Here is a 25,918-nt window from a genome sequence, read left to right as displayed (position 1 = left end):
AGAATAATGAAATCTGTTTCCTTTGACTAGATGGCATTTTAAATCTTATCAGTAATTGGTAAAACTGGGTAATTATAGAATCTTGTAGAAATATAAATTGAAATATTGAGATAAGTTATTTACATTTTTATTTAAAGATGTTTTAATTATATCTTAACAATGAACTCTTTAGCAATTTTCATATATTTTTCCTGAACCAAGTCTCATATTAGAATACCCCTTGTGGTAATTCCAATCCCAACTTGGAAACAATCTTAATGTTAATTGTATAGTAGGAAATTGACAATATAGTAGGAAAGTCTATTACATGTTCCCTGAATGGAATATTATATAACTTTGTGAGGAAGTAAAATAATGTGGCATGTCATGGATGAATTTCAAAATTAAATACTATGCAAATAAAGCCTGCTAAAAAAACAGTGTACTATATAATACCATTAATTATAACATTAAAACTAGCATGAAAAAGTATGATACATGTTGGAATACAATCCGAGTCTGTAGTCATGTGAGGAACAAAGTTCTTGTGAGAAATTACAAGAAAAGAGATGTCTTATGCTCTCAATTTACTCAAAACCACAGAATTGTTCTTGGATATTGCTTTTCTTTCCCTCCGAGGTGTGGTGGATAGGAGTGAGTTTACTTCAGGTTATGTATTACAGCTGTATTTTGTTATTTGTTTATATGCCTCTATGGAAAAACATGTTTTTTGACGTGTACAGGTTGTCTGCTACGTATAGATTGCCCTTGATTGTATACTTTACTCATGTTACTCCTCTTAAACTTTAGCATATAAATAAATGGTCTGATGCATGAACAAAGTTAGCTATTGCAGGACACTTAAGTCTGCCTCATTTTCAGGCTCCGCTCGTCTAGTCTTCTATTCTTACAGGTAAATAATACAAATCACAGTTTTGCTTTTAGGAGGTGATATTACCACAACAAGAGGTAATTGAGGGTGTAATATTTTACTTCTTGTCTGCCTATTGGTTTGTTTAGATGGAAAAAGTCAACGATGTGTGTAGTTCTTAATTTTGATATTTGTGTATTTAAAAACGACTTAAAAGTAAATATACTAGGCCTATCTTACATCAGTCTATCTCACTTGTTTGTAAACAGAGGAAAATAAATGATTGCAAGTGTCATCTAATAAATCCATTGACATTCTACCCTTCCTTGACAATTTCTGTTTCCAATATTATTCCACATTCTCAGCTCTATCTATACCTTTTCCAAAGGATTGCTTCTCTGTGCGGAACTCATAATAATCATTGTATTCCCTACAGCATGCATATCACATATATCTTGTCTTTTCTCTAAATATAGAACACAATGGAGAATATTTGTCTTTTTTGCTTCACTAAATTATGAAAAATTATATTCACATACTTTTACTTTTTATTACTGATGTGTTTTGGGGTCATAGATGTGATACATTTCTAGTTATAATGGAAGAAAGCATGTTTTTAATTTGTAAAACTGGTCGGTTAAGTTTTAATTTGGTTTAGATAACTTGGGGTTCTAGAACCTACTGCTATAAACAGGAAAGCTTATGCACAAACAAAGTTTATTTCTCAGTCTTCCCAAGATGGCACAGTACACAATCAAAGCTCTGGTACCAGGTACACCATGTGTCTGGTGAAGACTATGTCAGGTTCACAGTTGTGTGACTCTTCTCAGTGGGTCCTCACATGGTAAAATGAGTGTCAGGGTGCTCCATGATGTTTGTATGACTGTTCTACAATTAATTTTCACTAAAACATATGGAATGGAGTTAGAATGGATATCTACCAGTCCCTAGTGTCATCACTATGGGGATTAGAATATGATTCTTAGGCAACAATAACTAATCTCTAGCATTCAGTCAATACTAGTGAATAATAATAAATAGAATTCCCACAGATATTTTGACATTTAATTCAATAAATCACTTTCCTTCCTGCAGAGAAGTACAACTTTCCCAGAGGAATTATTATGGCCTGTGTTTTTGGAAATGGCCTATATATTTTGCCCATAGATTGAGAATGTATGCAAATCCTTTGTGAGATGGAAATGAGTGAGGAGTTTTCATGATCCAGTGAATGACATTTCCATGATTTCCCCTAAAGTATTCTCCTTCTTTCCTATCACCTCTGTGGCTTGAAAAGTGGGCTCAAACTCAGGCTCTGTCTGACAAAGTAAGCATCCAGAGAGGTATGAAAAGATTATGAAATCTGACTATGAATTTCAATGATCTCTTGGTCTTTCCCATAGGATGGGAAGAAAAATTATAGAAAATTAGGTTTTATTGAGCTAATGAGGCTCACTGGAAAAAGATAGAGATTTGCTTTCACTATTTCAGTGAACCAAGCAATGGGGATTACAGCTCACTTTGCATATCCGTTCATCTATTTAGGCCATAAATTAGGATATATAAAAGATCAACTTAAAGTTTTATACAATAAAATATAGGTGAATGAATTTATCATATTCTGGATATTACTTGTTGAAACAGCATGTTAAATTTCACAATCATTTTTTAAAATAAATATTTCAAGAGTTTTTTTAAGTCAGTAAGTCGCATTCAGTCAGCTCACACATATGTTCAGATGCACACAGCTCATATATTACTGAAGTAGATGTGTCAAAGATTATATTTCCATCTTCCTACCTAGGCTGCCACTACTGTATTGCAAAAATAGGCAATTAGATTGCTCGTTTGCTTTTATTTTGATGTGCATTTTGCCACTTTGTGGTTTTTAACTATGATGTGCAAAAAAACCTACTTTATACAATTCAGTCCACTCCTTAAACTTCTGAATAATAATCACAGTCATTAGAATTATGGATTTTTAAATAAAAGAACTTAATATTGTCATAATTTACCAAATCTAATGTGTTACTGAGTATAGTAAACAGCATTATTTTATAGTGAAGAAGTACTATGAGATGATGTTCAAATATTGGTTGTATATATGTGTAAACTTTAAAATTGAAAAATATGAAGAAGATATTGATGTACGTTTGAGAATTAATAAAAATATAAGACATGCTATGCAAAATGTATTGCATATGGTAATGGGTTCATTTTGTGGTGGCAGCCTCCTTCCAAGAGCTAATTCAGGGATACAGATTCTCCACTATAGATCTAGCCAGTGCTTAATGTTTTTTCCATGTTTTGTGCTGCATAACATCAGGTTAGAAGGGAAACAAATTTGAAGTTTTGCATGGGAATGTGGCAAGATCCAGGGGTGGGAATGGAGCCAGGAACTACTACTTACATTTAGTTTTCAGAACACATTTATAAGGACACAGTGGACCCAAGGGAACTTCAAACCATGTGCCTATAAGGAAAAGGAAACTGGGAAAGTAAAGTCTCAAAAGGACTAGAAACCCCCTGACTGAAAAGACATATATATCAGTATTACTAGCTTCACCCATTAAAGGACAGACACAAAACACTTCTTCACTTTATATGGAAAAGCAACAACAACAAAAACCCAGGCTAGCCAAGACACTTCTGCACAATAAAAGAATGCCTGAAGATATCACCATCTTTTCAAGTTGTACTACAGAGTAATAGTGTTTAAAAAGCATATAGTATTCGTATAAAAACAAACATGTTGATCAATGGAATTGAATTAAAGACCCAGACATATATATTCATTTATACACACCTATTTTTTTTTTTAAATAAAGAAGCCACAAGTAATGACACACTGGAAAAAGAAAGCATCTTTAAGATGCTTTAAGAAATAGTTAGGGATAAACTGAATGTCTGTATGTAGCAGATTACAAATACTCATATTTATCACTCTGCACAAAACTGCAATCCAAGTAGATCAAGACTGCAACATAAAACCAGACACAAAGAAACTGAGAAAAGAGAAAGAGGAAAACAGCCTTACCATATTGGAAAAGGAAACAACTTCCTGGACAGAACAATAATAATGCAGGCACTAAGATCAACAATTAATAAATGGGACCTCATGAAACTGAAAAGCTTCTGTAAGGCAAAGAATGCTATAATCCACACAGAGGCAAGCTACGGAATGCAAAAAATATTCATCAACTACTCATCCAATACAGTTTTAATATCCAAGAAATATAAAAAAACTCAAGAATTTAAACACTAAAACACCAAATAATCTAATTAAAACTGGGGTACAGATTTAAACACAGAAATCTCGATATAGGAATCTTAAATGGCTAAGATTCACTTGAGATATCTGACATCCTTAATAAATAGGGAATGAAAATAAAAACCACCTTGAGATTCAATCTTACACTTGTCAAGGGAGTTAAGATCAATAATATAAGTAAGGATGTGGAACAAATGGAATACTCGCCTACTTCTGGAGGGAGTACAAACTTGTACAGTACACTTTGGAAGTCAATATGGACGTTATTCAGAAATGTGGATCTTGATCTTTCTCAAGTACCAACTATACTTTTCTTGGGCATATACCTACCCCCCCAATAAAACCACTCTATTCTATCAAAAGGACACTTTTTCAAACATGTTCTTTGTGGCTTTATTTATAATATCCAGAAATTGGAGAAAGGCTAGATGTCACTCAGTAGATGAATGGACAAAGAAAATGCAGCACATTTTCAAAATGGATTACTACCTAACTGTTTGAACAAAATAATATCATGATAATTTTAAGCAAATGGATGGAACTGGAAAAAAATCATCCTGAGAAGATAATCTAAACTCAGAAAGATAAATATGGTACATAATATAAGTGGAAATTAGCTGATAAATATAAATGATTATCAAGCTGTAATTTCTAGACCCAGAAAGGTAAAGAAGGATCTAGAAGGGACATAGGTATGTGTCTGGGTGAGGTAAGTAGAGAAAATTTTTGTTGGTGGAATTGGGGAAGGTAGGAATGGGAGTAGGAAGGGTCTGGCAGAAGGGTGGAGCTAAAGAGTCAAAGAAAGACAGATGAAATTGGGGGTTGTCTGGGGCAGGGAAGCAGTGTAGAAAGCTAGAGCAGTGGAAACCCAGGAATATATGAGGGTGATCCTAGTGAGGACTTCTAATAATGGAGAACATGGAGTCTGTACTGGCCATCTTTTGAAGCCAGGCAAAGCTTCCAGTGGTGTGACCAGGTTATATTTGCTTGAGTTGTTGGCTGAAAGGGTCCCATGAAGATCCCTAAACAACATAGACTGATGCTAGGACAGATATTTTCTGAAAACTGACAATGGGTACCATTGCCTTTGGCAACATCCACACAACTCATTGAACTTAGAGAGGTCGAACTGGTGCCTTCATAGATCCTTCACCTCTAGATGCTAGTCTCTTGTATAGGAAGATACTTTGTAGACTATGGATAGAAAAACCTGTATACCAGCACAACTACAAAATCCTCCACCTAGAACCTGTTCTTTCTGCAGTTTTCCCCGGGGATGGTGGCACAGAACTCATGGGAATGGGCAAAAAAATGTTTAGTTTAATTTGCGGCTTTCGAGGTGACAAGAAGCCTATGAACTACATTGCTTAGATAAGCTTGGATCTAGAGACTGAATCACTGAGAGGCCTTAGGTAGAGCTAAACAGGACTGGGAAAGTGAAGTTACTTTTACAACTTGCTTTCTAAGGTTAACAACGATTAACTCTTTCTGGAGTAATGAACAGGACTGTGACACTGTTTTAAAGCACTGAGGACTCTGTCTGGCATATAGTAGCTAAGCAATAAATAAAATGATATCATGATTTTATTCAGTTTTTGTTAATGTTTGACCATCATATTACAGAGGGACTTAATTCTGATATGACAAACATTCATGCATAGTTAAATAATTATCATCAGATCATATTTTGAAAACCATTTTTTTAAGATTTCATAATTTATTAGCAGTACTAAAAGAGAACTTTTAGCCCAAATCTCAAAAAAAAATGCAGAGGAGATCTTGCTGTGGTATAATGTACAGTTAAACCATCCTTAGCACTAAAGAGAGCAAGGATGCATAGGACTGGAAATTGATATAGCTTCTGTCTGTGCAGTTTAAGATGGGCTATTAATGTTTGTACCTATTGGGAAGTACCTCTCTTCCAATAACTGTGAGCAATAGAAATGTTTAAATTAAGAAAGGCAAAAGCAGCAAAAGTGTAATTTTAGACCTATTTTGAAAACCTCTTTCAACCTCAAGCCTTTTAAAAATATTGAGGCCCCCTGAGAGGCTTTTGAACTATTTCAGAAGGATGCAAAAATATTATAAATTAAAATATTGTCTCCATTCCTGGGAACTTTACCTCTATTGTGGGAGTGCATGCTCATTATTGTTTGGAGCTTGAAACAAGTCCCTACTTAGAGATATGAAGAAAGCACATGCATGTATTTATAGCAACACACCCCTTACAGGAAAATGTTGCTGTGTATCAAGAACTGTTGAATCTCTACAATGAAAAAAAAATTCTACAGTGATGTGAAGGGATGGTATATTCTGTAACTGACCGAACTATAGCTGCATTTTAAGAAAATAAAGGCTAAGACATTTCTCTGGACAAAGATGAATATATTTGTCTCAAAATAGAATAATTAGATTGCAGGTTATCCTGCCGCGGTCCACTTATGGGTAGTTTCCTTTAGTTGGGCATGGTGGCATATACCTTTAATTCCAACACTGGGGGAGGCAGAGGCAGGCGGATTTCTGAGTTTGAGGCCAGCCTGGTCTACAAAGTGAGTTCCAGGACAGCCAGGCCTATACAGAGAAACCTTGTCTCGAAAAACAAAAAAAAAAAAAAAAAAAAAGGAAAAAAAAGAATTTAGTGTCAGGACAAACTTTTCCTTGTCAAATCCCTTCTACAGATTATATTTTAAAGTATAAGATGCTGGGTTGATTCTTCAGGAGGTAAACTAAATTCTTTCTCCTGTAGAGAAGCTGAGGTTATATCCAAGTGGTAATTTTGGGTGGTACAAACCTGCTCCAACTTGCAGGACTTAAGCAACAGGGGTCTCGGGGAAGGGAGCAACAATGACAAATTTGTGATCAGGAGATGATAAGGAAGGAGACAAGATAAAAATTCTGTTCACGTCTCAGTTTATTCTAGGGAAAGAAAGGGCTTAAAAAGCTACAAACCATAAAGGTGTTAGCCTGGGTATATGGGCCAAACCGGTATTATCACTTGGTTACACATTAACATAAATGGAATGTCCCCATTGTAAAATGTCCAGAAAAGAATGTCCTCATTGTTAAAAGGTCTGGAAAGGATTGTCCCCATTATAACAGTGCAGAAATTTCCATATCATAAAATGTCCCAACTCAACTGAAGCAAGATAGTAGAAGAAACAAGAGTGTTAATTGAAAAATTATGGCCCAGGGACAAGATGGAGGCTGTGATGCTAGGTGCTTTTGGGCCCCAACACAAACCTGCTTATAGTTCCCACTCCAGAGACAGAGTGTAATATCCTACACCTGTAACCTCTGTGGATACCTATACTCAAATGCACATCTCCCCACCCACACACAGGTACACATGCATACCACACACACACATACACATACATACCACACACACACATACACACACACACACACACACATACAACATAACACACAACAAATATACACATACCACATGCATACACATAAGTACATATACATAACAGTCCACACACATATGCACACACACATACATGCATGCATGCCACACACATATTTAAACACACGCTTTAAGAAGTGTCCATTTCTCAAAAGTGTGCAGCAGATATTATCCATTTAAAACCTACAGACAACTAAGGAATGCTGAGAGCAGGAGAAATAGTCTTCTCCAGTAAAAAGTACACCCATTTGTTATCCAATACCAAGAGGTAATACCAGAAAATAATAACATTACGCAGGCTTAATAATTTGGATTTATTGAATTCATGGATATATACTCATGAACACACACACACATATATATGTATATGTATACATATACATATATATATATATATATATATATATATATATATATATAGAGAGAGAGAGAGAGAGAGAGAGAAATAAAAGGAGTGTATGTGGGAGGGTTTGGGAGAAGAAAATGGAAGGCAGGTGTAATTTTGTTGTATATATAATTATAATTTAATTATATTATAATCACAAACAGTAAAAATATTTTTTCTTTTTTATTAGATATTTTCTTCATTTACATTTCAAATGCTATCCCCTAAGCCCCCAATACCCTCTCTCTGCCCTGCTCCCCAACACAACCCCTCCTGCTTCCTGCCCCTGTACTGGGGCATATGATCTTTGCAAGACCAAGGGCCTCTCCTTCCATTGATGGCCGACTAGGCCATCCTCTGCTACATGTCCAACTAGAGACACAGCTCTGGGGGGGGTACATGTTAGTTCATATTGCTGTTCTTCCTCTAGGGCTGCAGACCCTTTTAGCTCCTTGGATACTTTCTCTAGCTCCTTCATTAGGGACCCTGTGTTCCATCCAATAGATGAATGTGAGCATTCACTTCTGTATTTGCCAGGCACTGGTATAGCCTCACAAGAGAGAGCTATGTCAGGATCCTGTCAGTAAAATCTTTCTGGCATATGCAATAGTGTCTGGGTTTGGTGATTGTATATGGGATGGATCACTGGGTGGGGCAGTCTCTGTTCTGTCCTTCCTTCTGTCTCAGCTCCAAACTTTGTCTCTGTAACTCCTTCCATAGGTATTTTGTTCCCCATTCTATCAGACCTTCAAAGAAGAACTAATTCTAGTTCACCTCAAACTATTCAACAAAATAGAAACAGGAGGTACTCTACCCAATTCATTCTATGAAGCCACAGTTACTCTGATACCTAAACCACATAAAGACCCAACAAGAAAAGAGAACTTCAGACCAATTTCCCATATGAATACCGATGGAAAAATACTCAATAAAATTCTTGCTAACCGAATCCAGGAACACATCAAAACAATCATCCATCATGATCAAGTTGGCTTCATTCCAGGGATAGAGAGATGGTTTAATATACGGAAATCCATCAATGTATAATCCACTATATAAACAAACTCAAAGACAAACATCACAGGATCATCTCCCTAGATGCTGAGAAAGCATTTGACAAAATCCAACACCCATTTATGATAAAAGTCTTAGAACCATCAGGAATTCAATGCCAATAATAATAATAATAAAAGCAATATACAGCAAATCAGTAGCCAACATCAAATTAAATGGAGAGAAGCTGGAAGCAATCCCATTAAATCAGGGACTAGCCAAGGCTGCCCACTCTCTCCCTACCTATTCAATATAGTACTCGAAGTCCTAGCCAGAGCAATTAAACAACAAACGGAGGTCAAAGGGATACAAATTGGAAAGGAAGACGTTAAAATATCACTATTTTCAGATGTTATGAAAGTATATACAAGTGATCCTAAAAACTCCACCAAAGAACCCCTAATCCTGATAAACAGCTTCAGTGAAATAGCTGGATATAAAACTAACTCAAACAAAGCAATGGCCTTTCTGTATACAAAGGATAAACAGGCTGAGAAAGAAATTAGGGAAACAACACCCTTCTCAATAGTCACAAACAATATAAAATACCTTGGCATGACTCTAACTAAGGAAGTGAAAGATCTGTATGATAAGAACTTCAAGTCTCTGAAGAAAGAAATTAAAGAAGATCTCAGAAGATGGAAAGATCTCTCATGCTCATGTATTGGCAGGATCAATATAGTAAAAATGGCTATCTTGCCAAAAGCAATCTACAGATTCAATGCAATCCCCATCAAAATTCCAACTCAATTCTTCACCAAATTAGAAAGGGCAACTTGCAAATTCATCTGGAATAACAAAAAAACCTAGGATAGCAAAAACTCTTCTCAATGATAAAAGAACCTCTGGTGGAATCACCATGCCTGACCTAAAGCTGTACTACAGAACAATTGTGATAAAAACTGCATGGTACTGGTACAGTGACAGTCAGGTAGACCAATGGAATAGAATTGAAGACCCAGAAATGAACCCACACACCTATGGTCACTTGATCTTTGACAAGGGAGCTAAAACCATCCAGTGGAAAAAAGACAGCACTTTCAACAAATGGTGCTGGCACAACTGGTGGTTATCATGTAGACCATAAATACCATCTGTATACATATTTGAACATAGATATCAGCTGTATACACATTGTGAACATAGATAATAGCTGTATTTGTACTATGAACATAGATACCAGCTGTATATACATTTTGTTTCACACTGACAACATCTTCTACGCATTCTGTGTATGTTGTTCCTGTGTGTGTTGAGTCTATATGGTTTTGGCAACAGGACAATAAAGTATCAATGTACTTGTAGATATTCACTGAAAACATGCCAAAGCATCAAACACCACAGCCCCTCTGTTAAACAGATTCAGCTATTTTGAGCTCTCTGAAGATGTTACTGCAGACAGTGCTATGGAACTCTTATTTAGACCCTAACACTACCAACAGGACTTGAAAATTTTAGGCCACAAGGGATTTCCTGTTAACTTCATCTATACTCCCTCCATCTGTGGTCTGGCTAAATGTATAATTGCCATCCTACTACTTTGGTCCAAGGAAGTGCCGTGGTTTCTTCATATTGCATCTTGCAATATGGTAATCATGGTCATTTAGTTTAGTATTTATTAGTTGATACGGTAAATTAAAATAAGAATTTCCTGTAAATTTATTCTTACACTTCCTCAGAGGGATCAACAGTATTGAAGGACTACAGGAGAAAAGGAAAAAGAGACAGCTTTGGTAAAAATATTGTAAGACGGTGTGGAAAAGAAAAATTCTTTATTATAATCTATGAGACTTTTTAATTGAGATCAACTGTCAGAAGTTGTTCCTAAGTGGATAATGACTTGTGAACTTGGACAATATTTGTTAAGTGAAATATGTGTGGTATAGAAAGACTAATGCCACATGAACACACTTGTGTATGGAAACAGACAAATAACTCAGACTTACATTAGATGAACATATAAAATAAAAGACAATGGAGGAAGCTTATAAGATTTGAACCAAAGGATACAAAATTGCTGTCAGATATGGACAATCCACTCAGAAGTTGAATATTGTTAGAATTAATAAGAGTAGTTTTCAATGTTCTTATAAAAATGGGTGTGAAGTAATTTATATACTAATTAGTTTAACCTAGATGTTCCAATATGTATATTTACTTCAAAATATCATGTTTGGTAGATTCATTTTATTTTATGTTTAAAAATTGGTTTATTTTGTTTATAATAGCACAGGTTATTTTATGATGAGAGAAGTTATGATATGCAACACAAAACAGACTTCTGTTAAAGCTCTCTAAAGTTTTAGAATAAAATTCTTTCCTGCCTTCCTGCTATATCCTTACTTTAGATTTTCTCTCTGAAGAATTCTAAATGACCTTAACCTAGTGTGTTTTTTATCCTTTCTGCCTTGTGAGCATCTGGAATTGAGTAGATCCTGCTTTCTATAGTCTCTTTGTCTGTATACAGACTTCTGAGGCTGCTGGAATGAACAGCCTGTACCTGTGCCAAGTGGTGACACTCCACATTCATGGTCACCTGTTTGATCAGGTTCTTACTGTGATTTCAATTGAACTGTGTCTCACTAGGCAGTGTGCTTTCTCATCTTCTACAAGAAGTACTTCATGTCCTATACTTGCTTTCTTTTTGTTGACATTTCCTTTATTCTCAATAAATCATGTAGCCTATGGCTTCACAAAGAGACTCCATCAAGAAACAGAAATAAATCCCAATACTAGAATCCAAGAAATCAAAAATTTTGTTTCTGCACACACTTGTTCTTTTCATTAAGTGCAATTTCTTTCACTTATGTTGGATCCCTTTTTCCTCTTGCACTTCTGAACACCATTAAATCTTGAATCTTTAGGACCTTGCATTATTAGCTAGCTCATAGTCTTCTACAGCATCATCTTCTCTACTTATCAAAGAACACGTTCAGTTGTCACATAACCCAGTGCAGATATTTCTATTTACCTTAATGTGCACAATAAGCAAAAATAATCTCTTTAAATAATAGTAATGACCCTCTTTAAATAATCATAATGACAACGCATATACACATACATATTTGTTACACACACACACACACACACACACACACACACACACACACATATCAGGAAGTAGAGAACAAATAAAAACCAAAACATAAAAAAAGTAAAACAGAAACAGATACTCACATGGTACAAGTTGCTTCAATTGTCTTTTTAGGAAGCATGTTTATCAGTATCTATGTAACTAGATTTTGTAAAGCATGTGTTCTTGTTTCTCTTAGCCTAGGTCTTAAAATTTCCCTACAGTTATAGACACTCAAATGTTAAATTCACTTATTGCAGTAGCAGGGGCTAGAGAAAATATGCATGAAATCCCTCAGTGCTTTGAAGCCTGAAGCTGTGATGAGTGTCTCCCATTATCGATCTCTCATCCAGTTGTTTTATTTTCTAAGTTCCCCCTTCCCCATCTGGGCTTCAGGCAGATTAGCTTTCCAGCTACCCTTTAGATGTGCCAAACATGTACTGAAATACCTCTTTCCCTGAACTTTGGTTTTCTGTATTTTCTCTACTTCCTGAATAGGGCTTTATATTTTGCATATTTGGTTACATGAAAGTATTGAAATCAAACCCAAATCTTTTTAATGCATGGCAAAAAGCCAGTCTACCAATGAGCTATTAACACCATCCAAAAACCAGCTCTTCTATAAAGGTTTTAATATTTTTAATTAATTAATTAATAATGTTATGAGCTAATCTTGGTATATTTTTTAACATAATACAAATTTAAATGAGCCAATGAACTAGGAAGATCATTTAAATTGAGTTTTAGTAAAATAGAGCAGGTTTATAACAGTAATATATAGTGCAAAAAAGTCATATACAGAATGTCCTTTTAATGACCATAGAAATGTAGACAATGTATATGTTAAATGGAAAAAGAATATGAAAATAAATACAATAAAAATTGATATTTGTATACAAATGTGGAAAACAATTATTAATATTGCTCATCATCACATAAAGTTTCCCTATATATAGCTATACCTATTATATATTTATATTATCTATCTATCTATCTATCTATCTATCTATCTATCTATCTATCTATCTTTTTCTATCTGTCTATCTAACTATATATCCATCTATCTATGGTACAAAATTGTACAATGTTTTATAAACATATAGAAATAATATAAATTTATCAACATACATTGATAAATCTGTTTGCACGTATTGCTTGAGTTCAGTTTTATGAGTATTTCTCCAGGATGTGGAAAGCAAGCTAGTGGGATGTCTTGATGGTTGCTCTTCCCTACAATGGAAGAAGAGGAAAATAGCTTTCTTTAACGGGCAGATGGAAACCTCTATCATATAATTTGAGAAATTATCATTTGCTATAAAATACAGATAATTTTATTTTTTCCAAGATTTTCTAAAACATAGGCTCATTTTTAGGTTTACAACTAAAGAAGAAATGTTATTTAAACAGCGTCAAATACTTAGAGAATTCGCCAGTACTTTTTTATTTAAATTAATTAGAAAACACTCTGCTATATTTAAAATATAAGAGCCTTCTGCTCAGCAATCAGATCATCCTGTGCATCCTTTCCTACCTAGCCTTTAGATAACTTGCATTTGAATGGAAGGGAATTTTTTTTTTTATTACAGCACTTTGCCTAGACATATGTTTCCAGGTATATCATTTTTTTGTTTGTTTTTATGTTTTTTTTTTTGTTTTTCCTAGACATTTTCAACAGTAAGTTTAGTTTGGTTTCCTCCTGATGCCTTTTCCTTGCATCAAGAAATGTAGGCCCAGGAAGGTAATAGATTACCCCATGATTCACGCTGCAAATTTCAAGCCATTAATAATCATTGTTCTTTTGATTATTTGTCATCCTTTTTTTCTGTCATCCGTGACATTTGATGAAGTGTTATCATCAATGTATATAATTTTTCGAGATGATTTTTAGCTCCTATCAGTTTCCTCTCTGTAACTGAGAACACAGATTGGTGATCTGTTTGCTGTGTTAGTATTTTAATATTTGTATAACTTTATCCATTTGAGTTCCCAGAGGAAAAGAGTAAATCACTATAATTCATGGAAAGATATTTTAAAGAAAAGGTAATATAGCATAGGGATATAGGTTGCTTGGCAGAGCATTTACTAAGAATGCACCAATTCTGGTTCAATTTCCAACACCTTATGAATGAGGAATGGTGTTACAAGCCTGTTGTACAAATTATAGCTGTCAAGAGGGGAAGTGGAGCCAGAGAGATGGAAAATTCAAGGTCATCTTTGTCTGCATAGTGAGTTTGAGGTCATCCTGGACTATATGATACCCTATTTAAAAGAAAAAAAAAACAGGTGCATTAATTAAAAAAATGGATGAGAAAAATAAAATAAAAATAGAAGCAAAGAAAATACATGAGCAACCAATGTGTATGCAAATAAGAAAGACACACAAAGGAAGGCACTTAACAGGAAATGGGGATGGAAAGAAGCAGAGCTCAGTTCTGCTGTTTATCTAGCTGTGTCATGCCAACCACAGGCAAGGCTCTATGAGTGGAATTTAGATCTCCAGTCTCTTCTCTGGTTTTTCTTATCATCCTATCATCCATGACTCCTCCAAGACTTTCTTTATCCTTTTTTCTTTTTTTATTAATCACTCCATTTGTTTACATCTCAAATGATATCCCACTTCATGGTTACCCCTCCACAATCCCCCCGCCCCCATCTCTCAACCTCACTCTCCTCCTTCCATTTTGTCTCTATGAGATTGCCCTTCACCCACTCACCCTTCTAGCATCCCCCTATACTGGGGCATCAAACCTCCACAAGATCAAGGGCCTCCCCTCCCATTGATGTCAGACAAGTCCATTCTCTGCTAGGGAAACCCTCCTTGTACTCCTTGGTTGGTGGTCTACTCCCTGGAAGCAGTAGGTGATCTGGGCAGCTGATGTTGTTCTTCCTTATAGGGCTGCAATCTCCCTCTGCTCCTCCAGTCCTTCCATCATCTCCCCCACTAGGGTCCCTGAGCTCAGTCTGATGGTTGGCTCTAAGCATCCACATCTGTATTGGTCAGTTGCTGGCTAAACCTCCCAAGGTCATACTAGGTTCATGTCAGCAAGTGCCTCTTGGCAATGGCAACAGTGTTGGGTTTGGTGTCTGCAGACAGGATAACCCTTTGACCTATCTCTCTGCTTGGTAGAAAGAGCCTGAAAGAACAGGGGCAAAAAGCAGTTAATTAAATATGAAGGTAGCCCACAGACCCACCTGCTGGTGTAAACTTTTGTAGCTCAGAGCTCATTCAGGGACAGGGACTTTTTAAGCAAATCTCTCAGGTTCATCAGTGCTGACATCCTTACCATACCATGAACATCAGCCTCCGAGCTATTTCTCAGATCCCCAGTGCTGTTCTCATATTATCTACCTTTTAAAAATAAACTTGGAATTAGACGCTAGACTACTGCTGTCCGTGCATGCATGTGTGTGTGTGTGTGTGTGTGTGTGTGTGTGTGTGCGTTTGGTGGTGATGTAGGGACTGAACTCAGGTTTTCACCCATACTAGATAGGATGTATAATGTGTTAAACTAAAATAAATGCTGAGTATTTCAGATCCTTCTTTATCCAAGGTATCGATTTCTTTCTGAAGGTTTCCTCCTCCATACAAAGAAATAATCTTGCAAAAGAGTCTTCGATGACTAAGCAGTTTTAACACATATCTGCCCTGGCTTCTTTCTGCTCCTTTAACACACAGCCACACAATCTTATTACCTTAGTGCCATAACTCAACCCCCTACTCCTGAATCACTTCATCTAGGTTCTTTGACACTTGGAAGCATCCTATTACCAACAGTCTCAGGTCAAGTATCAGAATTTAAGCAGGGACTCTGCACACTTACCGAACTAGATCTTCCTTTACATTATAGAACAAGTATCATTTTTAGTGAAGTATAATTTTATTTGTTTACCTATTAAAGAATAATATTTTAAATTTCATCTAGAGATTTCCCCCTTCAGTAGATTATAAATCCTCAGTTTTGTTTACCACTGAATTAATAAAACATGCAATTAGAGGACTTTCCTTCTGAAATATTTCTACCATCTAGACTACCTGCATACTAAACTGTGGAATTCTTTAAAGGGTTGTATGTATTAAGTAACTTCAGGCTGATGACAATGTATAGATATGTGTTTCACAATGTTACTTGTCCATTTTTCTATCTATTGTCTACATGTTGAGTGAATATTACATTTATTTTCAATGCAGGAAAAATTCATTTTGAAATAATACAAATAAAGTTATAATAGGCTGTATTTGAAAAAGTTTTCAATTTTCTTTTAGATTTGCTAACAAAAGACAGAAAGATGCATTTCCAAGTCTTACTTGCTGACAGTTGTCACTCAAACTTCTTACTGCTTCATGGATGTTGTTTTAGTCAGGGTTTCTATTCCTGCACAAACATCATGTCCAAGAAGCAAGTTGGGGAGGAAAGGGTTTATTCGGCTTACACTTCCATACTGCTGTTCATCACTAAGGAAGTCAGGACTGGAACTCAAGCAGGTCAGAAAGCAGGAGCTGATGCAGAGGCCATGGAGGGATGTTCTTTACTGGCTTGCTTCCTCTGGCTTGCTCAGCCTGCTCTCTTATAGAACCCAAGACTACCAGGCCAGAGATGGTCCCACCTATAAGGGGCCTTTCCCCCTTGTTCACTAATTGAGAAAATGCCCCACAGCCAGATCTCATAGAGGCATTTCCTCAACTGAAGCTCCTTTCTCTGTGACAACTCCAGCTGTGACAAGTTGACACAAAACTAGCCAGTATAGATGTCATAACATCTTACTTTGAAATGCTTAGCACTTAAAACATTAGTCATTGAAGTGTACAGTATTAGAACAGAGAAGTGAATTCTGATCTTCATAAAAAACAAAAAAACAAACAAAAAAAAAACACTAAGGTTTTTCAAAAGAAAGAACAGCAGCCTAACATTACCGCAATGGTAAAATTCCCTTTTGATATCAGCCACCAACACGTCTGTATTTTGTGTTGTTTTGGTGTCTTTCAATTTCAATGGTATGTTGATTCAGGTCCCCTGTAACACTTTCTAGAAAACTCTTGTTTTTTTCTTTTTTCTTTTTTTCTTTTTTCTTTTTCTTTTTGTATTGGGTCCGCTTTCAAGCTGTTGTGACTTTTCACATATAACCTTAGCTGCTGCATTGAACTCTGTTCATGGCTCTGTCATTGAAAAATTCACCCATAACAACTTGTAATCCATGAAGGACTTCTCTATAGTATTAAGGGGCTCCTAGCTGCAGAACATCAATAAAACCTGAGTGAAGAATGCATGCTTGCTTTATGCCTCAGATTTCTGATAGGTCCCTTTGGACTTGTTTTATATTCCCTCTTCATGGAACCATAGAACACTTTTGTTTTGCTGCTAGTTGCAATTTTCACGCAAAGATTCTCCTTAAAAGTTTTACTAACCTAAAGATTTAAGAAGGAAAATAAAATAGACTAGTAAAAACTGGCCTTCTGGTCAGTGCCCTTCTCTCAGTAATAAGATTTGACAAAGGAAATTTTATTACAACAGAGTAGAGCAAAAATGTTCAACTACAGAAAAAAAATACATCCAATCAGATCCAGGATATAATGCAGAAGGGACATCATTTTCTTAGCATGCACCAGGCCCGAGATTCAATCACCAACACAGAAAAAAATAAAACAATCAAACAAACAAACAAACCAACAGACAAAAAGCCAACACAGACCACAGTGGGATAATATCATTAAGTAGTCATTTGTATTGAGACACCTGGGTATATTTATGTTTACCAATTTACCAATTATGTGTTCCAATCTAAGCAACAATGTGAGAATATATCTTTCAATAATTTTGGTTTTGTTGCAATTAATCCTCTAAAATATGCCAGGCAGATGCTATATGCCATAATGTAAGCTTTAAACCACAGCTGAGCGGACTTTGCTGGAACTTGTATCAGTAAAAAAAAGGTAAGGTAACTCCTGTATAAAGATCACTGAAGAAATTCCACAGTCAGCAAGACATGTAAATTTCAGTGTTTAATTGGTGACTTAGAATAGATGCTATAATACACATGCACATTGTTGCTCCTATTTCTTGACAGTTCATGAAATATGTTATCAGAAACTAAACTTGGTAACAGTTGAAGGACAGAATATATTAGTATATAAAGTAAAGACAAGAAACTCCCAGTTTAAAATTTCCTAAAAGGTCCAATTCACCTAGACTTGAGTCCTAAAATAGCAAGTATTTTCTAAGAAGGAAAAGTATCATTTAGAAGAATAGAAAACATTGTTTAATATAGCATTCTGAAAATACCATTACTGATTGTGCATGACAATTGGAACAACAATAGAATTTAACATGCCCATAAATATAGTCATGATTTTTATTATTATTATTATTATTTGCCTTAATTTAATTTATGCTACTGTGATGAGTACCATGATCAGAAACAATTGAGGAAAGAAAGGGTTTATTTCATTTTACAGGTTATAGTTCATCATTGAGGGAATCTAGGATGGAATCACAATCAGGAATTGAAGCAGAGAATATGGAAGAATACTATTCATCAATGCATTCTCTGGCACTTGCTTATAGCTTTATTTTATAGCCCATGACTACCAGCTGAGGATATTGCTATCCATCAATCATTAATAAAGACAATCTTTAAAACATGACCACAGGCCAATTTGGACACTCTCCAAGTGAAATTCATTCAAGAAACTAAAATATGTCAAATTGACAGCTAGAGTTAACTAGGATATTTATTATTATCCTTAACAATAATGATGATAATAATTGAATGTATTTGTGTGTGGACATAAGCATGTGGGTCTTCATGTATTTGACACCAGGGATTGACTTCAGGGGTCTTTGTTTATTGTTCTCCATCTCATATATGTTATTGAGATAGCGTATCTCAGTGAATGTCGAAATCAGTGATTATGCTAAACTGCTTAGATGGTAAGATCCAAGAATTCTGCTGTCTCTACTCTCTTAAGCTGTGGTTATAATCAGTCTGTGTCCAAATGATTTATCTTTTAAATAATTTCATATATAATTTCATTGTATTTACATCATTTCTACCCTTCTTTTCTGCTCACAACTTCTTTTATATCCTCCCATTCTCTCTTAAGTTTATGAGTGCTTTTATAATTATTATTGCATGTGTATGTATGTATTATTTTGATACATACAAGTATCCTGAGAGTTTTCAAACTTCAAACTAATTTCTAATCTATTTTCTTGGTCAGTGCAATTTGATAGCCTCCCAGATATGAGAAGAAATAAATCTATCTGACAATAAACAAATGTCTGAGAATTAACGCCAGAAGGAATACCCATTAGAACATAATCTATTTCACCTCTTGCTAGATGTAGTCTCTTTATTTGGATGAGGTTAAAGGACTGAAGCTCTGGAGGCTAACAGAAAGAAAGGAAGCAGGCAAACTCGGGAGATAGGAGTTGGGGGGACCTTCCAGAATGCACCAGAGACCTGGGATGTGAGAGACTCTCAGGACTCAAAGGGAGAGACCTTAGATGAAATGCCCAACAGAAGGGAGAGGGAGCTTATAGAGACTACCTCCAGCAGGAAGACAGGACATCAAGTGAGGGGGTTGCCACCCCACAGTCACATCTCTGACCCATAATTGTTCCTGTCTGAAAGAATTGCAAGGATGGAAATAGAGAAACGCCTGAGGAAAAGAAGGTCTAGTGACAGGCCCAAAGTGGGATCCAGCTCAAGGGGAGGTCCCAAGGCCTGACACTATTACTGAGGCTATGAAGCGCTCACAAAAAGGGACCTAGCATGATCACACTCCGGAAGACCCAACAAGCAGCTGAAAGAGTCAGATGTAGATATTCGCACCCAACCAATGGATAGAAGCAGCTGACCCCTGTTGTTGAATTAGGGAATGCTGAAAGAAGCTTAGGAGAGGGGTGTTCTTGTAGGAGGGCCAGCAGTCTTAATCTGACCCCTGAGATCTCTCAAACACTGGACCACCAAACTGACAGCATACACTAGCTGGTATGAGGCCCCCAGCTTACATACAGTAGAGGACTGCTGGGTCTGTGTTCATTCAGAGATGATGAACCTAATCCTCAAGAGACTGGAGGCCCCAGAGAGTTTAGAGGTCAGTTGGGGATGGGGTTGGGACATTCAAGTGGAGACAGGGGAGGAGGTATGGGATGTAGAACAGTCAGAGGGTAGATAGGAGGGGTGATAAAATATGGAGTGTAAAGAAAATTTAATAAAAAAGAGAAAGAAAAGAAGAAAAAAGAAAACCACTAAACCATTGTGAATTTGTACTTACCTGAAACTAAATTTACTCACTCATTTAAAAGTAGCATATTTTAACATTTCTAATTTAACTGACTCAAGCAGCACACACAGGCAACAAATTCTTAACTTTTATTCTTCTTCTTAGCGTGTTCTTGCATTGTGACGAAAATCTTATTTTTCAGTTCCTTTTTCCAGAGAGTGCCTTGTGCTGTCTTTCAGTTCCAGCTTCTCAAGTGTGAGTTATCTCCTAAACTGTATTAGATAAAATGAAATTTCTCAAATGCACCAATTAGGAATTTTTAACTGGCAACTAGTTAAGTTACCCAAATGTAAGATGTTTGCTTCTATATGTTCCACTTGAAAATTAATATACTTTTAAAACCCGAGATGATTAAACTCAAATTTTCAAACCTTGCTCTGATGAGTTCTTTGTTAAAACAGTGTTGGGGAGGACACAAGTATGGCTAGACTGGGCAGAAAGCCTGGCTGTACTTGGGGTAGGAAGGGGAAGATGCATGGGAAAGAATAGTAAATGGACTATTTGAAGGAAATCATGAGTGGAGGGAAGAGAAACACAATTGCCATTAGATTTCTGTGGTCAGAAGCTGATGAGTTCTGGGTACCCAGTGAAAACAGAAAGGAGAAGCAGTCAGGGCTCAGTGTCTTAGAGGGCCTTAATTCTAAAAGAATACACTTCAGGCATATTCTTACAAAATGAGAATGTTATGATTTAAATGCATGTTCAAAATGTCCTCGACTAAGAAGTTACAAGTAGCATGATTAAGGAATGTAAGCGAATGCTTTGATTTTGATATAATTAACTACTGGGTTCATTATGAGAGAAAAAATAAAGCCCTCCATTGTTCCCTATTTTGTTAATTGACATTGTAATTACTACAAAATCCTTTTCAAGTCAGGCTTGGAATGTACATTCTGAGAGGATCTGGGTTTTGTTCATTATTTACTCTCTCCTAGTTTCTCTTAGGCTATGACCCTGATGTAATTATGGTACACTGGTTAAATGTAATATATTTTAGGTAATGATCCATCCAAGTGCATCACTCACCATATCTGGGCCCATGAAAGACAGCAAGTCACTGTTTTATTCCTGGTTAAGGAAGGATTTGGTGGTCAGCTGCTATTGCTTATCATCATAGATAACTTTGCTATTGACAGACAGTGTGATTTTTAGGAACACTGGTGCCAGTATATGACTGAGTTCAAGTATAAAATGCTGGCTCTCTGGGAAATTTCTAGCCTGTAACATGGCCCCAGCTCTGCTTAGTAGGTCAATCAATTATTTGTTAGGTCTGTATTTCTTCTGGGCTCTTTTCTTTTCCCAGTCTTGCCTTCTCACTCTGTCTTCTAATGGACTGGATCCCAGCTCAAGTTGTTCTTTAATGTGCCCTGCTTGTTAAACTTCAGAGTCTTCTAGAAAACATGACTGCCAACCAACTCTAAAAATCCAAGGCTTATTCAACCTAGTCAGAAGTCATTGAATTATACTTAAGTTCTTAAGATATGCAGGAATACATTCCACTAGAAAAAGAGTCACTTATTCTCTATGTACAAGAGGCTCTCCTCCAATTGGTTGTGGGAATTTGAATTAAAATAACTCATCTGCTGATAATGGAAAGTGCCAGTGTCAATGTCAAGGCACACTTCAAAAACGTGATTGGAATAAAGCTTTGAGTAGAGAGCTGAAAAATGTGGAGGTACTACTAGAACATACTGCTGTCTTGTAAGAAAATGGTTAGAAGTTCTGTAAAGTATGCTCCAGTTATCCTTGATAGAAGGTGAAAGCAGATTTAACCACATGCTTGAGTGTGTGCATGAGAACACACACACACACACACACACACACACACACACACACAAGCAACATACACAAAACCTTATAATGTTTCTGTAACAAAAACTTGAGTATTAATAATGACAAGCAATATGTTATAAATTATTTCTAATAATTAAAAGTCAACCTATGATCTCTCATGGGAATAATTGACTAAAATGATGTTTTAAACAATATTTTTCTGTTTGAAATAGAAAAAAATGTCAGTTTTAGAATTTCCTTTTCTTTGGATTTTATTTTTCTTGGATTGTTTTATGAATAACTGTGGTTTTAAAGATGATTTTTGACTTTTCAAGCTTTTCTTATGATAATGACCTTTAAGTAACTAAAGTCATTACTCTGTGAACATTTCATGTCTTTTAAAATTACATTATATTTTCTATTTTCTTTGCATCCTAAAAGATAAGAATGTTATGGAATATATAAAATGATCAGCATAAGTAAATGATTCCTGAAGATTGACAGCTTTGTTATTAAGTTTTGTTAGGATTTCTTCCATGTTTCTGCCTCTTTATGTCTGTCTGCTATCTGTCTGTCTTTTGTGTGTGTGTGTGTGTGTGTGCATGTATGTGATTTATTAGAATGGCTTATGGGCTGTAGTCCATCTAGTCCAACAAAGCTGTCTACCAATGGAGTATACAAGAATCTGGTAGTTATCTAGTCCATAAAGATAGATTTCTTAGCTGGTCTTCACTATATGATGGAATCCTCAAGAATTAAGCTCTAGTTATTCAGTGAAGAAATAGACTTGTTATCAAGAGTGAGAGCAAACAGGCAAAGGGAGTAAGTTTTCTTTTTCCATATCCTTTATATATATAGGCTCTTAGCAGAAAGTGTGGCCCAGTAGAATGAATAACTGAGTCTATCTGACTATTACAAGAAGGCATGTGTTGTGTGGGGTCTCTGTGTTTATGTGTTTTTGTGTGTTTGTGTGTGTGGTGTGTGTGTAATAAATGCCTTCCTTGTACCACTCTAATTTTCTCTCCTCACCCTCCCTTTCTTCACCTCTCCTCCCTCCACTTCTTCAAGATCCCCCCTTTCATCTTTCCTCCCTATATCCTCTCCTCTCTCTTTTTCCTAAGAAAAGAGGAGACGTCTTATGGATATTAACCAGTCTTGTCACACTAAAATACAGTAATCTATTGAGGCGAGATCAGGCAGCTTGGCTTGTGGTAATGGATCCAAAGGCAGGCAATAGTATCAGAGACAGTCCCTGCTCCCACCTTACAAATTTTACATAAAGACTCAGCTGCACAAGTGTTACATATGTGCAGAGGGTCTAGTTCAGTCCCATGCATGCTCTCTGGTTGTCAGTTAAGTCTCTATCAGTCCCTATGTTTATACAACAGACAAAAAGAGCAAGCTTCCTTCTTCCATATCCTTTATATAGGTTCTTAGCAGAAAGTGTGGCCCAGTAGAATTAATACCTGACTCTATCTGACTATTACAATGAGGCATGTGTTGTGTGGTATCTGTGTGTATGCCATGGGCCCTGGTAAGTTGATTCTGTATGTTTCCTTTTGGTGTCTTTGACCCCTCTGGCTCCTTCAATCCTTCCTTCCCTTCTTCCACAGAATTTTCCAAGCTCTGTTTAATGTTTGGCTGTGGGCCTCTGCATCTGTTTATATCAGTTATTGGGTGAAGCTTCTCTCATGAAAGTTATGACAGGCTCCTGTCTATAAGAATAGCAAAATATTAACAGTGTCAGGAATGGGCTCCTTTCCATGGCATGGGTCTCAAACTGGTTGGCTATTTTCTCAATTTCTGCTCTATCCCCCACCCCTCCACTCTTGAATACAGGACAAAATGTGGCTCTGAGGTATTGTAGCTGGGTTGGTGTCCCAGTCTCTCTACTGGAAGTCTTTTCTGTTGCAGGAGATGACTGGTTCGGGCCCCATCCCCTATTTTGCTAGGTGTCTTAGCTGGAGATCCTGATAGACTCCTGAGAATTTCCATTATCTTAGGTTCTAACTAATCCTAGAGATGATCCTGATTCCAGTTGTCTCTCCCAGTACTCTCTCCTTCTATCTTCTCCCCAAATGATCCTCCCAGTTCCAATCTTGTTTCCATCCCAATCAAGTGCTCTTAACTACTGAGCCATCTCTTTAACCCTAGTGGGTCTCTTTTATTACCAGTGATTAGCCTGTCTGTTTTTATGCTGCAATACCATATAGTATTTAATATTATTGCTCTGTAGAACAGTCTGAAATCAGGGCTTGTGATACCTCCAGAAGGTCTTTTATTGTACAGGATTGTTTTAGCTATCCTGGATTTTTATTTTTCTATATGAAGTTGAATATTGTTGTTTGAAGTCTGTAAAGAATTGTGTTAGAATTTTGTTGGAAATTGCATTGAATCTGTAGATTGTTTTTGACAAAACGGCCATTTTTAGTATGGTAATCCTACGTATCCATGAACATGGCAGGTATTTCCACCTTCTGATTTCTTCTTCAAAGATGTGAACTTCTAGTCAAGCTGCTGCTGTTCACCTGTCAACCCCTCCCCCACCCCTACCCCATCATGTACTAGTTGCCTCAAAAGATTCAAAGTCTAAGATGGCAACCCTCAAGGACCAGCTGATTATAAATCTTCTTAAGGAAGAACAGGTCACCCAAAACAAGATTATAGTTGTTGGGGCTGGTGCTATTGGCATGGCTTGTGCTATCAGTGTCTTAATGAAGGACTTGGCAGATTAGCTTGCCCTTGTTGAAGTCATGAAAGACAAGATAAAGGGAGAGATGATGGATCTCCAGCATGGCAGTCTCTTCTTTAAAACACAAAAAATTGTCTCCAGCAAAGACAATTGTGACTGCAAACTCCAAGCTGGTCATCATCACAGCAGGGGCCACCAGCATGAGGGAGAGAGCGGACTCAACCTGGTCCAGAGAAACGTGAGCATCTTCAAGTTCATCATTCTCAATATTGGGCACTACAGTCCACACTGCAAGCTGCTGAGATAGTCTCAAATCCAGTGGATATCTTGACCTACGTGACTTGGTAAATCAGTGCCTTTCCCAAAATCCGAGTGCTTGCAATCTGGATTCAGCTCAGTTCCGTTACCTGATGGGAGAAAGGCTGGGGGTTCTCCTGCTAAGGTGTCATGGCTGGGTCCTGGGAGAATATGGTGACTCCAGTGTGCCTGCGTGGAGGGTTGTGAACATTGCTGGCATCTCCCTGAATTCTCTGAACCCAGAACTGGGCACTGATGCAGATAAAGAGCAGTGGATGGATGTTTCACAAGCAGGTGGTGGACAGTGCATATGAGGTGAGCAAGCTGAAAGTTTGCACATTCTGGACCACTGGCCTCTCTGTGGCAGATTTGGCTGAGAGCATAATGAAAAACCTTAGGTGGGTGCATTCAATTTCCACCATGATTAAGGGTCTCTATGGAATAATGGTGATGTCTTCCTCAGTGTCTCATGTATCCAGGGACAAAATGGAATCTCGGATGTTGTGAAGGTGACACTGACTCCCGAGGAAGAGGCCCATCTGAAGAAGAGTGCAGATACCCTCTGGGGAATCCAGCAGGAGCTGCAGTTCTAATGTCTTCCCAGTGTCCTGACACTTCACTGTCCAGGCTGCAACAGGGTTTCTATGGAGACGACACACTTCTCATCTGAGCTGTGGTTAGTACAATTGTGTTGAGGTAGTGTGAGGAAATATCTCAGTTCCCACAGTTCTGCCCAGTGGTACTTGTGTAGTGGTACTTGTGTAGTGGTAACCTGGTTAGTGTGGCAGTCCCACTGTCTCAGCCATTCAGTACTTCTCAGTTGAGAAT

At 36.8% G+C, this 25,918-nt stretch overlaps 1 pseudogene; it reads left to right on the top strand.

The window, feature by feature from the left end:
• Positions 1–24,689: 24,689 nt before the first annotated feature.
• Positions 24,690–25,683, top strand: LOC110284882 (annotated as a pseudogene).
• Positions 25,684–25,918: the final 235 nt, after the last annotated feature.

This window comes from Mus caroli, chromosome 18 (assembly GCF_900094665.2).
Source record: "Mus caroli chromosome 18, CAROLI_EIJ_v1.1, whole genome shotgun sequence".
Taxonomy (NCBI): domain Eukaryota; kingdom Metazoa; phylum Chordata; class Mammalia; order Rodentia; family Muridae; genus Mus; species Mus caroli.
The sequence above is the reverse complement of the archived record's forward strand: the minus strand, read 5'-3'. Positions and strand labels throughout refer to the sequence as shown.